The 14,751-nt window shown below is 41.1% G+C and overlaps 1 pseudogene; it reads right to left on the reverse strand.

Moving 5' to 3' along the window:
- Positions 1 to 244: 244 nt before the first annotated feature.
- The window catches only part of LOC115619015, a 92,766-nt pseudogene continuing 78,259 nt past the window's right edge, over positions 245 to 14,751 (reverse strand).

Genomic DNA, 14,751 nt, shown 5'->3' on the forward strand with positions numbered 1-14,751 from the left:
CAAGCCGTATGTTCAGCAAGCATTAAATCAAAGTTTTCTTCTCGACTTTCTCTTCTGCTACAAAATTGCTCTTTCAACTCCTTGCTGCAGATCTATGACTTCTTCCTCTGCATAGTCCATTAATAAGCAAGAATAATTTTCTAAATAGAAACCAATCTAAAATAAAATTAATAAAAGCATAAAACCACACACACACAAAAAAATCAGTGAAAATGAAAATGTCAAAACCAAATATAAATCAAAGAAATTTATTTCCATCAAAAAAATACAGAATACAAAATGATACTGGTCCCACCAGTACTAAAGACAGGCACAGGCTGCTGCAACCCTGAGCAAAAGCTTCTCTGCTAATTCATAAGGACCTCCATTTGCACCAGTCTCACGTTTGTGTCTCCTGACACCCTGTAAGGGATCATTCCAGCAAATGTGATCAGTGTGCAGGCTTGAGATCGAAGTTGCTAAAAACCAGAAAAATAGTCTGGTTACTTTAGCATCAAAAACCCACAAGGAAAGCTGAGTTAGACATGAGTTAAACACTTGCCTTTTCAAACAAGCAAATGTAATCTTTATTTCTTAGAGCTGCTCTCTGGATAATGTACCTCCACGTTTGGATTTAAAATTACCCAGGAAAAAACATTTTGACAATGTGGGGCATTGCTGTACTACAGCAATCTTGTCATTTCTGTATGAAGTGGGCTTTCCCAAGGCAAGAGGACTCCTTCCCACCTTGCAAAGTCTAAAGCTGACCCTGCTGAAAGGCAGCATTAACACTCTCAAAACAGAAGCTAGAAACAAACCAGTGGTTCCACATGTGCCCAGAGGTCTCCAGCATCCCAACAACATGCCAACATCTTTAAAGGCTCTTCATTCCAGAACATGATGAAAGCAGATGTACCAAGTACACCCAAAGACCTTTGCCTAAAGTAACCAAATCCCTTCTTGAGAAGGCTATGTAACAGCTGAAGGAATTCAGGGATAATTGGTTAGTTTGTTAAAACCATTAGTAAATTAAAAGGAAAATAATTCCTGTAACTGGTAGAGGTCAGGAGAACACAAAAAGCCTGCATCCCTAAGGAAAACTGTGCAGACTGTTTTGATTGCTCACAGTGTTTTCTTCTTAAATATTAAGCATCTCTAAATTACTGCACTAGAAGATCCTGCTGGTCAAACCTTCCTTTAATCTACCGACTGCAGGGAAAGCTAGAGCAGCTTTGGGTGCTACAGGCGTGCGGATGGTAAATCTGACAGCAGGAGTTTACAAACTGAGAAGTGACCAAAGCCCATGACATGGTTGGCCACAGTTATAAACACCATCCCTGAGGCCCATCTGGGCAATTCTACTCCTTTTCCAGGGTGATGTTAAACCAGTCGGTTATGCAATAGCAACGGAGGAGCTTTGGAGGCTGACAGTGGAAAAACTGGGATGCTCATCTGCTTGTTTCAAGACACTGTCTAAATGCAACTGCTTCAGCTAGGCAAAAAACCTTCAACTTCACACATGGGGCAAGAAATTAAGTTTTCTTTATCACTGAGCTCACAGCCATTTAATGTTCCATTTTCGTTATCTATCTGAAGGAAAGCTGTGACTGTCTACAAAGCCCAGTGGCCTGGCTGAAATACAGAGCAGAGTTCCCATCTTGCACTGTATTCCTGTCTGGCCAAAGATGGGTGGATGGAGGGATGGATACCTGGAGCTGCAGAGGAGCAATGCAGTGGGAGACACTCCTCCCTTCCTTAAGCGCTGCAGCTGAGGAATGCCAGGAGGCAGCATAGCACACCAGCAGTGCCTCTGGAGTAAGCAGCAAACCTGAGACTGACCCAATTGCTCAAAGCTCCCAGGACAGTTTCCCAGCTGCAAATTACCACCTAGTTAACAAGGTCAAACAGGTAGTAGATGGGGAAAAAAAGAAATGTCAAGGTGTCCAGCTCTTTGGAATTAAAATGTTAAGAGGCAAAACCTCCCACTGTGACTAAGGCAGGCTCAGGAGCAGCCCGAGTTACCATTCCCTTTATCTTTGTGGCAGCAATGATACTAAAGCAAAGATACTAAAAATCAAAACAATACTTGAGAAAGAACAAACAGAGGTTTGCCGAGGTTAAGAGTGGCCTGGAGGTCTAGATGTTCTATTGGCTGTAATTACTTCATGAATGTTTGAATCCCTTGTGATTTAAAATAAAACCACAAATAAAAAGAATTTCATTCCTTTCATGACCTAATTTTGCCACTCAGATAATGCCCTTGGGCTGCTCCAGAGAGTTTGCCACCCCGGATCGGGGCAGGGAGCAGATGACATTGCTGTCAAGCACTCACGGCATCTGGGTCAGGGCTGTCGCTGCAGCCATGGTTTCCAGCACTGCAATCTGGGCTCGCTGCTATCTCTGCTTGAAATATGGACAAATGAGATATGATATATGAAATATGACAAAATGGATCAGGCCAAGTGGGACAGGACTTTGCTCCCTCATTCCCAAAACTAATTAATGTATATACATTAAAAAAAAAAAAAAAAAGACTCAAAGTATAGCTTAGGCAACTTCATTTTGAAATAAACAAAATGCATCAAATGCCAGCTCTGACTCCAAGCCTGATCATTTCTAAATAAATCCCATTTCATCTCTGAAGTGGGACAGGAGTTGTTCTAGCAGAGAGCATTACTGGTTCAGGGGGCTCCAGCAGTACTATTCCTCTCCATCCTGCCCTTGGTGCTGGGTCCACACTGCTCCTGCTGAAGCTCCTCTAGTCCCTGCCCATCACAGTAGGATCCCACTTCTTAGGGTGGTCAGCAGACCAGTGCTTCACTCCAGAGGGCAAACTTGAGAGCCGTGTATTCCTAATCTGGGGGACTCTTACCTGCTACATGGAATAAGCCTCAAACTCAGAAACAGCTACTACCTCATTTTTTCAAATTCTTCTGATGAACAGAGGGATTTGAATCTCTCTTCTCCAATGGATCTAGAGAAAACCCAGGATTTCAAAGACCTATTCAAGAAAAGGTCATTTTTCACTTGCACTGCCTACTGGGCAATGTGCTGAGATGATTGTTAAACTTCTGGAAGAGCCCAATTTCCCCTAAAATTTGCTTCCCAATGGAAAAAGGAAAAGCTGCCTTTGTGTTCCAGGGAAGGTCTAAAGAAAAATTCTTACCAAGCACAGCCTGCAGAAGCTTGGATCTGCTTGAGGTGAATGAGGAGATTTTGTTGAAGAAATACTGTGGGAGGTGAAGGCAACGGGATCTGCATGATGAGCTTGAGTAACACTCTGAATACAAGCTATGAGGCCCTGATACCAAATAAGCCTTGGGAAACAGATAAGCCAGGATGTTGAAAATAGGGAGTGTAACAAGGAATTTTAATTGAAGGCCAGATGTGAAGAAAGAAGACTGAACTGTCGCCGTGTGAACAGCGCGTGATCAGCATTGTGATTGGACTATTGTACGCGTGTTTAATCTATGGGATTTTCACAGAATCCAATGGGATTAAGTGTGGCATGCCCAGGCATGTTAGGAAAGTACCAAATGAGGGTATGAAAGGGGTTTGATTGTAATAAAGTTTGTCTCAGCATCCTCACCGACCTGAGTCCGTGCCTTCAATACTCCACAAAATACCTCTCTTCTCACACTCAAAATGCCCTCATTTTGTCCCACCACTAAAATCCCCTGACTTGCTTCTCAGACAGGGACACTGAAGTGATCTAGATTCCCTGCTCCTGCAGTCTTGGGGGAAATTCTTCAGGGTAAGAAAAAAGGGGAACATGCTAAAGCTATTCTTACCCTACCTTCCATGTGCCCATGCCTGGTATTTAAAAATCTTTAGGCAGCAGGGAGCTACAGGGCTGTAGATTTTTTCTCTCCAGCTAACCCTACACTCTACATTAGCAGATTTATGCTCCCTTCTGACATTACAGCCACATCACTATTCTCTTATCACCCCCCTGGCTGCAGACAGCAGGTGCTTATCCCCTCTCGACGGTTAAGCGCAGCTTTTATTGCACGTGGCAACCAGAGACCCACAACTCAGAAGCCCTGTGCCTCCAGCACCACTGATACCTTGCTGCCATGAGATCCCACCACAAGGTTAGAAGCTTGATTAACAAAACATGAAGCCTGAAAAAAGAAAACTTTCAAGGGTTTTTAGCAAGCCACATCATCAGCTGAGCTCCACAAATGTACAGCATGAGAGCACAGAGCATGTTTATGAAGCACGCTCACACTGAGCATGCTGGTGACAGGCACACTGTTGATATGATACTATGCCATGGTGGCTTCCTTCTACACAAACTCCTGCCAGCAACACTGCTGATCCCATCGCAAATCAGCTCAGCAATCTTTGGTCCTGGTATTCCTACCAAGATGACAACTGACAGCATTCCACCCCTATGGAGATGGTAAATGCTTCTATGTAAGGCACAAGACTGAAATCACCAAACCAAAATAAACAGCTCACTTGGAAAGCAGGGAGCTAAGGCTGTTTGCTCAGCGCCAACCTTGTGAACACACTGAGCAGGTAACAGGCTGCATTAGCCTGGGACTTCTTCACACGTGCACAATTTAAGGTGGGAGAAGCCCAAGCAGCATGCATCCCTCTCCAATGTTGCTGATCTAGAGTACCAGCACAGTTGCCAGGCAGGATCCGGTAGCTCTCACACAGACTGTACCCCAAAGACAAAAGCTGCATCATTACTTGAGCCTTTCATTTTCTGATATAATTTACAAATGCTGCTAAGACTTTTACCAATATTGCAATATACAGATCAAAGGCACTTTTGCAGATGACCAAAGCCTGGAATAAAGCTGTCTGTGGCCCAAGTTGGTTTTCATTCTCAAAAGTTGATATTTATTTCCTAATCTGTAAAATGGGATGAGTGGTTTGGCCTTGGTGTTCAAGTGCCTGTGGCAGCTTCAACTGAACAAGAGCTACAAGCCCAAACCTGAGGGCAGCTAAGCTGAGAACCCTTCTGCTCAACACAGCATGTTGACAAGCCAGTGCCTGCAAATCTGGCTGTGCCTTTTAAGTGATGCCTATTTTGAGGCTTGATGAAGGCACAGGCTCCTATCAGTGGGTGGGGGAGATGCTTCAGCACTCTAGCGCTAGTGTCATCAAACTCACTGTTGTCAGCCATTTAAACCAGGCAGCTGGATCACACACCATTGCACCTGGAAGCTGCAGAGCAGCAGACCACCACAGGCAAACTGCTACAGCCATTCACATCAAGTGACTGTACTTGAGCATCTGGGTGTATTGCCCAAGGACACTCTGAAAATATCAGCCCACATCACTACAGAAGCAAGCCAAGGAGAGGAGTCAAAGAAGCCTTTCCACCACAAATCAGTTATGCACGATCAAGGCACTAACTCAAGTGAAAGGAGTGGAAACCAGGTTCTGGAAAAACAGCAGTTCAGTTGTCAAGGCAACAATACCAACCATCCTAGAGACCCTGCACTGTCCACATCCATTAACCATTTAAGATCCCACCAAGAAGCAAACTGAATGCGTGTTTTCTCTTGCTAGGAGATGGATATATAGTGTAATATATCTTAATTAGCTCACTGCCATTTAGAGCAATATCCTGTCTTAACACAAAGCCGAAGTTAGTCTCGAGACTACTCTTTCATAAATAACCAAGCAAACTGAGTAGTCAAAGACTAAGTAACTGAGCAAGTAAAAATTCAAGACCATTAGAGATTCACAGTTATTTGAAGCCCAATCCCTTGAAACCAGGGGAAAAAGGAAGTAGAAAACTTGTCAGACAGTGAGGATTATAATCTTACTGAATCTCTGTCTTCCATTACCCGCTGGGGTCTGGCAGGAGTAGCTGGGCTTGTGCCTTTCATCCTCTTATACTGGGTGAATAAAATATTCATGGTTGCAAGCAGGACCTCAGATAAATTGTGCATGATCTTCACAAGGAAGCAGAAAAATAAAGACATATTGTAATGAAGAGTAGGTTGACAGAATCATTACCTCTGCTACACAACATCAGAAAACCAAGCACTGATAACTATGGTTGATATTTATTCATAGAACATCCATACATTTAATAGTTACCCCTGCTGTGACTGCACCACCTAGTAAAAAAAGTTACCCAGAGTTTTGAGACATCTGCTAATACCCAGATACATGAATTGCTCAAATTTGGAGGGAAGGAAGCACAGACCCTATACAAATGCTCGATGACCATTAAGAGCACAGAAAACTAAGTCAGCAGCACAGTTGAAAGTTTTTAATATGCCAAATTCTTGAATCAAACTCAGCAAGTTTAGAGAGATTCAGATTTGTGGATGCCTTCTGCCAAATGGAGACAGGATTTCTGGGTAGGGAATTCTAGTGCTCCAAAAAGCAGCACTAAGGAGAAAAAGTTGCAAGCCAACTTGTATGAATGCAGATTATTCCCATCCTATGTCCCTGCTAAAGCGTAAGAATGATGAGATGACAAGGTTGACCAGGTTTTAAGATCCTTTTAACAAAGCAAAAGGTTTTTGGAAGCTAAAACCAAGAGACATTACTTACTTCATCGCTGAAATTCCAGAAGGCAGCAACTCTCTCCTCTACACAATCTTGGCTAAGAGGTACGAGCTTTAGGTGTTCAATAATCTTCAAAAATAAAAGCAGGAATCAGGGTAGATAATCAATGTTCTATGTACCATACATTAATGAAGTATGGTTTTGAAGTGTTAATGAAATGTTCCTGATTCCATTCAAGAGAAATAATTTCAATGTTATTTATTATCTCCTTACTTTGTTGAGCAGCAGGAATATTTTGTTCAATATCTACAAAATAGCTCCAGAAAGATCTTCCTGATTATTAAGCAACAGGAGAGAAACACATTTTTTAAATTCCTATAGCACTGCAGCACCTTCTAACTCATTGTCGTGGACACTCATTAAATATAGTTTTTTCTTTTAAGTAAGTGATGTTATTTATTTGAGACATTCTGGGCTTTCAAGGGCATTAGGAAGGCTGCACTTCAAACAAAACTCTTGAAACTTACATCAAAGGTCCTGTCAATGTGACCAGCATGGTATTCATCAAAAAACGTGATTAAGCCTAGCAGAAGGTAGAATGTGGAGTCAATGGATTTCTTTGCACTTATCCCCTGAACTTTGTACCTGAAAGAAATTGGTTTACAATTTTATTGTGCAACATGGCAACAATTTATAAATGTGCTCGTGCAATTCCTGGAAGCAGAGACATACAGCACAAGGACAGAAGGCATCTAACAAAGGACAGCTTTAATGTTCCTTAACCAGGAGGCAGAATTTTCACAGGCTGTGGCTTTTAAAAAATACTTTTACTCACTTTAGTTTTCCATCTAATCCAGCATTTGTTTCCTTTTAAATGTTTACACTTTCCATATTCATGGGGAAAACAGCAACAGGAACCAGAGACCTGCAAGGCAAGCGCTGTACAAGCATATTTAACATGCCGGTTTACAGCAGACAATTCCCCAGTAGAACTACCTGCTTCAGGCAAGAAGTTAAGACTTAAAACTGGATTAGATGCTTCTGCGTGCTCTCTTGAGCTGCACTTGCTAGGGGATGAAATGGAGGGCTGTCTGCTCTCACTCCTGACAGCACAAGGTCAACAAGGAGCTCCTTCCTCAAGGTAATGGCAAGAGTGGTCAAGTACACAGAGGAGGAAGCCACAGCCTCTTGGCCTTTTCTATTGGGTGTCTCCCCTATTCCAAAATCATCACAGAAGGAAAGCTGCACTGCTACAGTGCTGTACTACAGTACATGAGGAGCCCTGTATTGCATTTTATTGGCAAGAAGATGAGCTAATCAGAACCGTTCCAGCTTTGCAATCATAGAATCATGAAGGTTTGCAGCTGTAAAGTGGCATTATTGAACAGTAATATTTAGCTCTCTCATCAAGATCAAAGCAAGTAGCAAAATGAAGCCCATTACAGCCTTTGCTGAAGCTTAACCTCAAGCCATAGGTTTAATTCTCCTTAATGTCTGCTACCAAATGAGGTTCTTGCTAAGTCAATAAGGCACCACTTTTCACTCAGTCAGCAGCCTGACTATATGAACCAAGGGCTGACTGAATGACTGGCAAATGCCACTCGTCAAAAGAAGAAAGGCAAAGGCCTTTGACTGAAATCAATACATTTCTGTATTTGCCTTCCTAATTTTGAAGGGCCAGCAAGCCTGCTTGGTTTATTTTTATTCTCTCACACCAGAACGGTTGAGGGAAAGCTGTAAGACATTTTCCACAGATATCCACATTTTGCTCTAGTAAAATATAGGAATTGTCCATGGCAGTCACTGCACCAAAAGATGATGATTTTAAAAATCCCAAAGCTATTTTGCAATTACATCCTTTTAAAAACAGGTTGTTCTTAACTTTTAGCTGCTAATGAATCTTCAGCACTGGTGTGTCTCAAACACATATCCTAATTAGCACACAGACACTGCAGGTGACATTCCTTTTGGTCACTTCCATTCCTCTCTCTTTTCTAAACACCACATGGCACTTTCCTGAAGTAACAGGCTGTGGAAATGAGGTCCACTGGTTACACTAGCCATACACCCAGCTCAGTTTAAACATTTATTGGAGCAAGTCCAGAGGAGGGCCACGAAGATGATCAGGGGGCTGAAGCACCTCCTATATGAAGACAGGCTGAGAAAGCTGGGGCTGTTCAGCCTGGAGAAGGCTGCATGGAGACCTCGTAGCAGCCTTCCAGTATCTGAAGGGGGCCTACAAGGGTACCAGAGAAGGACTTTTCATCAGGGCCTGTAGCGATAGGACAAGGGGTAATGGGTTTAAACTTAAACAGGGCAAGTTCAGGTTAGATATAAGGTAGAAGTTCTTTATTGTGAGGGTGGTGAGGCACTGGAACAGGTTGGCCAAATAAGTGGTGAACGCTCCATCCCTGGCGGTGTTCAAGGCCAGGTTGGACAGAGCCTTGGGTAACATAGTCTAGTGTGAGGTGTCCCTGCCCATGGCAGGAGGGTTGGAACTAAATGATCTTAAGGTCCTTTTTTATGATTCTAAGATTCCTGTTTTAGCTTTCATTAAAGCAGCACTGAAATAAAGTTCATCTACTGAACTCACCGCTCTGCTGTTGTAGATCAGAACTTTGTAGCTCTTTCTTAATACTATTTCAAACAAGTGAATTGTGTGCCATGATTCTGCAACTGTTATGATATTTAACTTTAAAAATAATCTGAAACATACAATTCACTATATTTATGGCTCCTTAATAGACTGTCTCCAGCTGGCAATCCTGCAATTCCCTTTTCCTGATTCACCTACAGATAAAGCTTCTTGCTGAATTTACCTACCCTGGCCCTGAAGATTATGTTTCTGGTTTCAGTACTGCAAGCTGTAATGAGCAGGACAGGGTAAATTCTGACCTCTTCTCTGTCTTCCCAAATACATGGCTGGGGATGCAACAGTCCTGGCAGCAAAAAGTCAGGAACTAATACCCCCACCTTGTCTTACCTCTCAGCAATGGAATGGGCCATGTTCTTCAACCGCTCCTTGTTCAACTGGGGAGTGCTGATCTGGGGAATGATGGGATTGAGGAGCTTGTTCATCAGTTCTAAAACTTTGTCAGGGTTCTGTTGGTATCAAAGTTACACACAGATAAAAGGAACATGATGGGACTTGGTGTTTTAATCTCACTGAAAAAGCAGAAAGGTCTCATGCCAGCGGTGCCTAGTGCAAGCTCAGAGATGACTCCCTCCCATAAAGGGTCAAGATCATACTAGCTATGAGCAACATAATGCTGCTGGCCCATGTGGAAAAGTGTTTTCCCCTAATTTTCCTCTAAAACAGTAGCTATGGTTGTATCCATTTTTATTTCAAATATATTTCAAAAGGAAAGAAGAGTACTCACTATAAAGCCCAGCTATTTTAGACTTCAATTCAACATCTATGAAATTGGAAAAGCACACTCCAGGTAAATAACTTCACTAGCCAGAATAAAATCATGCATGGGGCAATCTCTTCAAAAGGCCACAACTTTCAAGAACCAGGATGTCTTAAATCAGAATAGGTTGGAGCGCAAACCATCTGGGATTGCTCACCAAAACCCTGCTCCATGCAGCCAATGGCTCTGCTTTAACAGCAGCAGAAAAAATCTGCTTGAATCATAGAATGGTTTGGGTTGGAAAGGACCTTAAGATCATCTAGTTCCATCCCCCCTGCCATGGGCAGGGACACCTTCCACTAGACCAGGTTGCTCAAAGCCCTGTCTAACCTGGCCTTGAACATTGCCAGGGATGGAGTAAAGGCAATTCAATCTCTGAGATTAAATTTAACCTCCTAATCACAGGGAAAATGTTTGGGAAAAAAATTGTGAACCAGGTACATATTTAAGGCAGCACACAGAAGATATTTACCTTTGCAAGGTCATAGAGTTTTGCAGCATCTTCAAACAATCCTTTATTTTCTGCTACAGAAGCCACTTTGTTGATAATGGGGTTTGTGTCACTTGTAAACTTGCCTATCGCTCCAGGCTAAAGAGGTGAGACAAAAACAAAAGGAGAGAAGAGAAATCAGAATGTCTAAAACCTCCTTAATATTCTGTCAAGGCAATGAATATTTTACATGTTGGATTATGATTAGAATGGCCTGTACATTTCCATGGGAACACGCAAAAGGGACATGTCAAAAACAGAAAGAGCTCTTGTGAGAGACTTTCTCCCAGAGTCAGCACTGAGACATCTGCAGATTCTCATTCATTCAAAATGACCCTGATAATGGGTCAAATTCTAAATTACTTTAATTGCTGATGACACATTAAGAGGAGAAGAAAGCACAAAAGACTTCAGTATATAATGTGCCAGGGTCTCCAGGGATGCTGCTTGTGTATATCGGCAAGACAGGTTGTAAGTGAAATCTTACATGGATAAATGAAAGGGTGACAAGAATTTTAAAAGAAACAATAAGCACAAGTAGAATAAAAGAAAGAGTCAAGGATATCTGGAAAGGATTTTCCTGTAGTCGAGGATGTAAAAATAAGACTATATCATCTAGAAGAATTTATTTTATAACTAAGATTGCTGGTTTCATACCACAAGAATACATTTACATTTAAAGGGAATTGAGTAAAGTCAAGAAAACAGGATTCGTTAGTGAATGGTATAATCTAAAAACTACTTTACAAAGAACTGTAAAATGAAAAAATATTTATAAAGACGACCGAGTTACCTTGCTCTCATGTGTGCAATCTCACTGCTTTTAAACTGACACAACAAAAACATCTAAAAGAAAATTGTGCCATAAATAACTTTCGTGTGTGTATCCCTTTTTTTTTTTTTTTTTGACAGTCACAATGTTTGCAGCATGAGCCCTAATCTTAAAATTAAGATTTAAACAATTCTGGAGTCTGCTTTACACAGAAAGCTCCCAAAGTTGCCACAGCAAACAGGAAGCCTTCACTGATTATCTAAAATTCACGTGCTCTCCTCTTTTCAGGTGAAACCTTAAGGTTTCCTTTATCTTCTGACCATGTAAGCTTATATTTTACTTTTAGATTACTGCTTTTACAGCAGAAGTAAAGCCCATCACTGCTAAAAATGGCTGCTATTTGATCCAATACTCGCCCTCATCTATATGGAGAGGACAGATCAGTTGTGGCTATGTCTGGAGTCTGTTAGCCCTTGCTCCCTTCCCTACAAGAATTTGTAATGAGATGCAGTACATTTCTCCTCTGAGGTGAATAAGGATAATGTCACATAGATAGTTTTCATATGCACACCTCAGTTAACAGAACAATCTCCCACCCGCAAGCAAGCCATTTTTACTAATTACTTTTTACTACTGTGTACTAAATTCCATTTCCTACTGTAAAAATTAAATTCTGACCTCGCTGAAGTTACCTGATGCCATTTGTTTCTTTAGTTACACTGGCTGTCTGCAGGGACACTCTTTGCCCTGCAGTTCCTGATCTGCCTTCTGTTGGGCAGGTCATAGATTATCCTGTAAAAGGTTCTCATTCTTGGAGAACTTGTATGTATTCAAACACAGTAATAATTTGGCTAGTGAAAAATAAAAGCAAGATAGCCTCATGACTACCTTGGAAATCACACACAGTTTGTACTTTTTATATAAAATTTAAATTGTCAACTCACCTTCTTACTCCCATCATTTTCCAGCTTTCCAAGAATCATATCAAACTATATCCACACAGATGTAAAGAAAAAGGAAACAAAAACAGAGGAATGAATTGCACATATTTCACAATATATTTACTAAGTACAAAGATGCAGTCATGGATGAATAAAAAAGTGATTGATGTCAAGACTATTTATATATTAACAACAGGAAAAAGAAAGTTATTAAATATCTTAAACACATGGTCATTGTGAGATCTCCCATCATCTACATCTGCATCAGGCAGAAAGAGTAAAATCTGTTTCAGACTGTCCTGCCTGATAAAGATTTCAATGAAGAAATGAATGCCAGTTTAAGTGAGGAAGGCAAAACATGGCCAAACATACCTCTCTGCTTTCAATTACTATTTCACTAACGCAACGCAAGAACATGTTCTCTCCTTGGTTGTCCTTCTCATTCCTATAAAAGAAAGGGAAGGAGGAAGGTACTCCTGTTTTGGAGGACTTCTCAGATATTTAATTATTCTCAATAGCTAGGAGAAAATCTAGAGACATATATTAGCTCCTACCTGAGAAAGTAAAAATACTGCAGAGCTTCCCTTGGATCCTTTGAATCAAACTTACAGGTGTAAAGCATCAAAAGCTGCACAAAATTCAGACGCCTGACACCAGGAGGGTCACCAGCTTTGTGGCTTACTGCAATGTCAGAAACAACACCATCAGAGAATCTAATGCCAGGTATCATTTCTCTTATCTTCACCTCAAATTAGCCAGAGCCATGATCCAGAGCTCTAATGCAACTAAAACAATTAACTTTTAGGAGATTGTGCTGATAAACACTGTTTGTTTGATCAATTATATAGACCTGCAGTGTCTACAGGGTACTCTAATGGCTCAGAAAATATTCCTTTATTGTCAAGTAAACATGCAGGACTTACATAGCTGCGTGCTCTGCCCAGAAGATTTCAGGAGCAATTTTAACTCAAACAGGACCAAGGCAACATGAACAGCATGACAATGCAAGCACTCCATCCAGAAGAGAAAAGCAATTGCAGCTTCAAACTATGCTGTCAAGAACAATACTTGGAAGTAGAGAAAAGGCTGCTGGTTCACTGCAAAATGTGATTCACCTGAAAAAAAACCCAAAACAATCCCACAATACACACAGAGCATAAGTGAAAATGATTTTGCAATAAGAGATCACTGACAGGGAATGCTTCCTGTCATGGTGCATCATTATTGTTTATTTAGTGCCAACTGAAATAAACACCCTAGACAAAAGTGAATATTTAATCACACACCAGTGCCTTATCTATAACTGTTCCACTGCAAATAGATCATGAAAGACCACAGCATAAAGACATACTGAGGAAGTGAAAGAGAATAAACAGTTACTCAAAAAAGCTCCTTTGTTCTTTAAGACAACAAACCATCAACTCTGATAGATGCAATAGATTCTCTAAAGACCACAAGTTTTTATCTTCATTTATACTTATGCCAAGAGGTACAAATAATGTTAAAAACCTGGATTTTCCTATTCAGTGACATCAATAGTAGCTTATTGTATTTCTTTTCCACACTTTTTTATCTGGGTGTGAGTGATGCTCCAAACTAGAAGTCTGTGGGGAATCAAATTCTGTATGTTTTGGATAGTCCAAGTGAGCTCATTTTGATTAATTAGAAGATGATTATGGGAAAAGGTACTCTCTTGGGCTGTGGATGTTCCTAAAACTTTCTGAAGTGGAAGGAACTGAGATTTGGGTCCCCCCAAAATTACTTGAATTTAAGGGAAACAATGAACAAGATGCACATGGAGAAAAGCCTTGGAAATGCCTACATTAGGTAATGATTGCTTTTCCATTCTGTATTCCAGAAGCTGGGAGTTTTCCTAAAAGACCTTAGCATATTTATGGTGAGAGAAATCAATCCATAATTTAGTACAGATAAAGTACAAACAGCAGCAGTGTTGTTCACAGATGAATATTCACTCTGGATTGCTGGGAACAGACAGAACTCATTCATCATGTCTTCCTGAAATCTGCCATTGCTTTAGGGAAGCAAGAAATTGGAAAGAGCCCTAAGCAGAAAAGCAGAGCCCCAAGTAATACATCTCTCTGGTTTCTTACCATAGTCTTCTAGCAGCTGCTTCTGGAACTGTGATAATGTTAGTCAGTCTTGTGGAGAACTTGCACCATCATCATCAAAACACACCTGATTCAGCTAAAAAAGCCATAAAAAAAAAAAAAAGCACAGATATTTCAACTTCACCCTGCACAAGGGATGCACTTGGAAGATATTTGTTCCATCTGAAGCCCCTCCTAAGATTTGACCAACTAGTCAGAAACTACTTCTAGTCACAACATCAGGTTGATCCACTGCTGGGAAGCAAAGATCTCTAACGTAGCAAGAGCAGAAATCCATGCAGATATAACCCAGGGGTCCTTCTCTATCTGTCCATGCCATCAAACTCCGATGCTGGGACTCTGAATACTCAAGCAGTAATTAAAAGCAGCATTTTTTTTTACCCAGTCTTAACAAATACATCATTCTACTCCCTCTTTCGGATAAAGGGGAGAAATGGGTACTGACCAGTACCTATCATGCCCCCACCAAAACTGTAAGGACTTTGGACTGCAGTAGACATTGACAGTGTTTTCTTCCAATGGACACCAACATTTCAGCCATAAT

Source organism: Strigops habroptila, chromosome W, assembly GCF_004027225.2.
Source record: "Strigops habroptila isolate Jane chromosome W, bStrHab1.2.pri, whole genome shotgun sequence".
In the NCBI taxonomy this organism is placed as follows: domain Eukaryota; kingdom Metazoa; phylum Chordata; class Aves; order Psittaciformes; family Psittacidae; genus Strigops; species Strigops habroptila.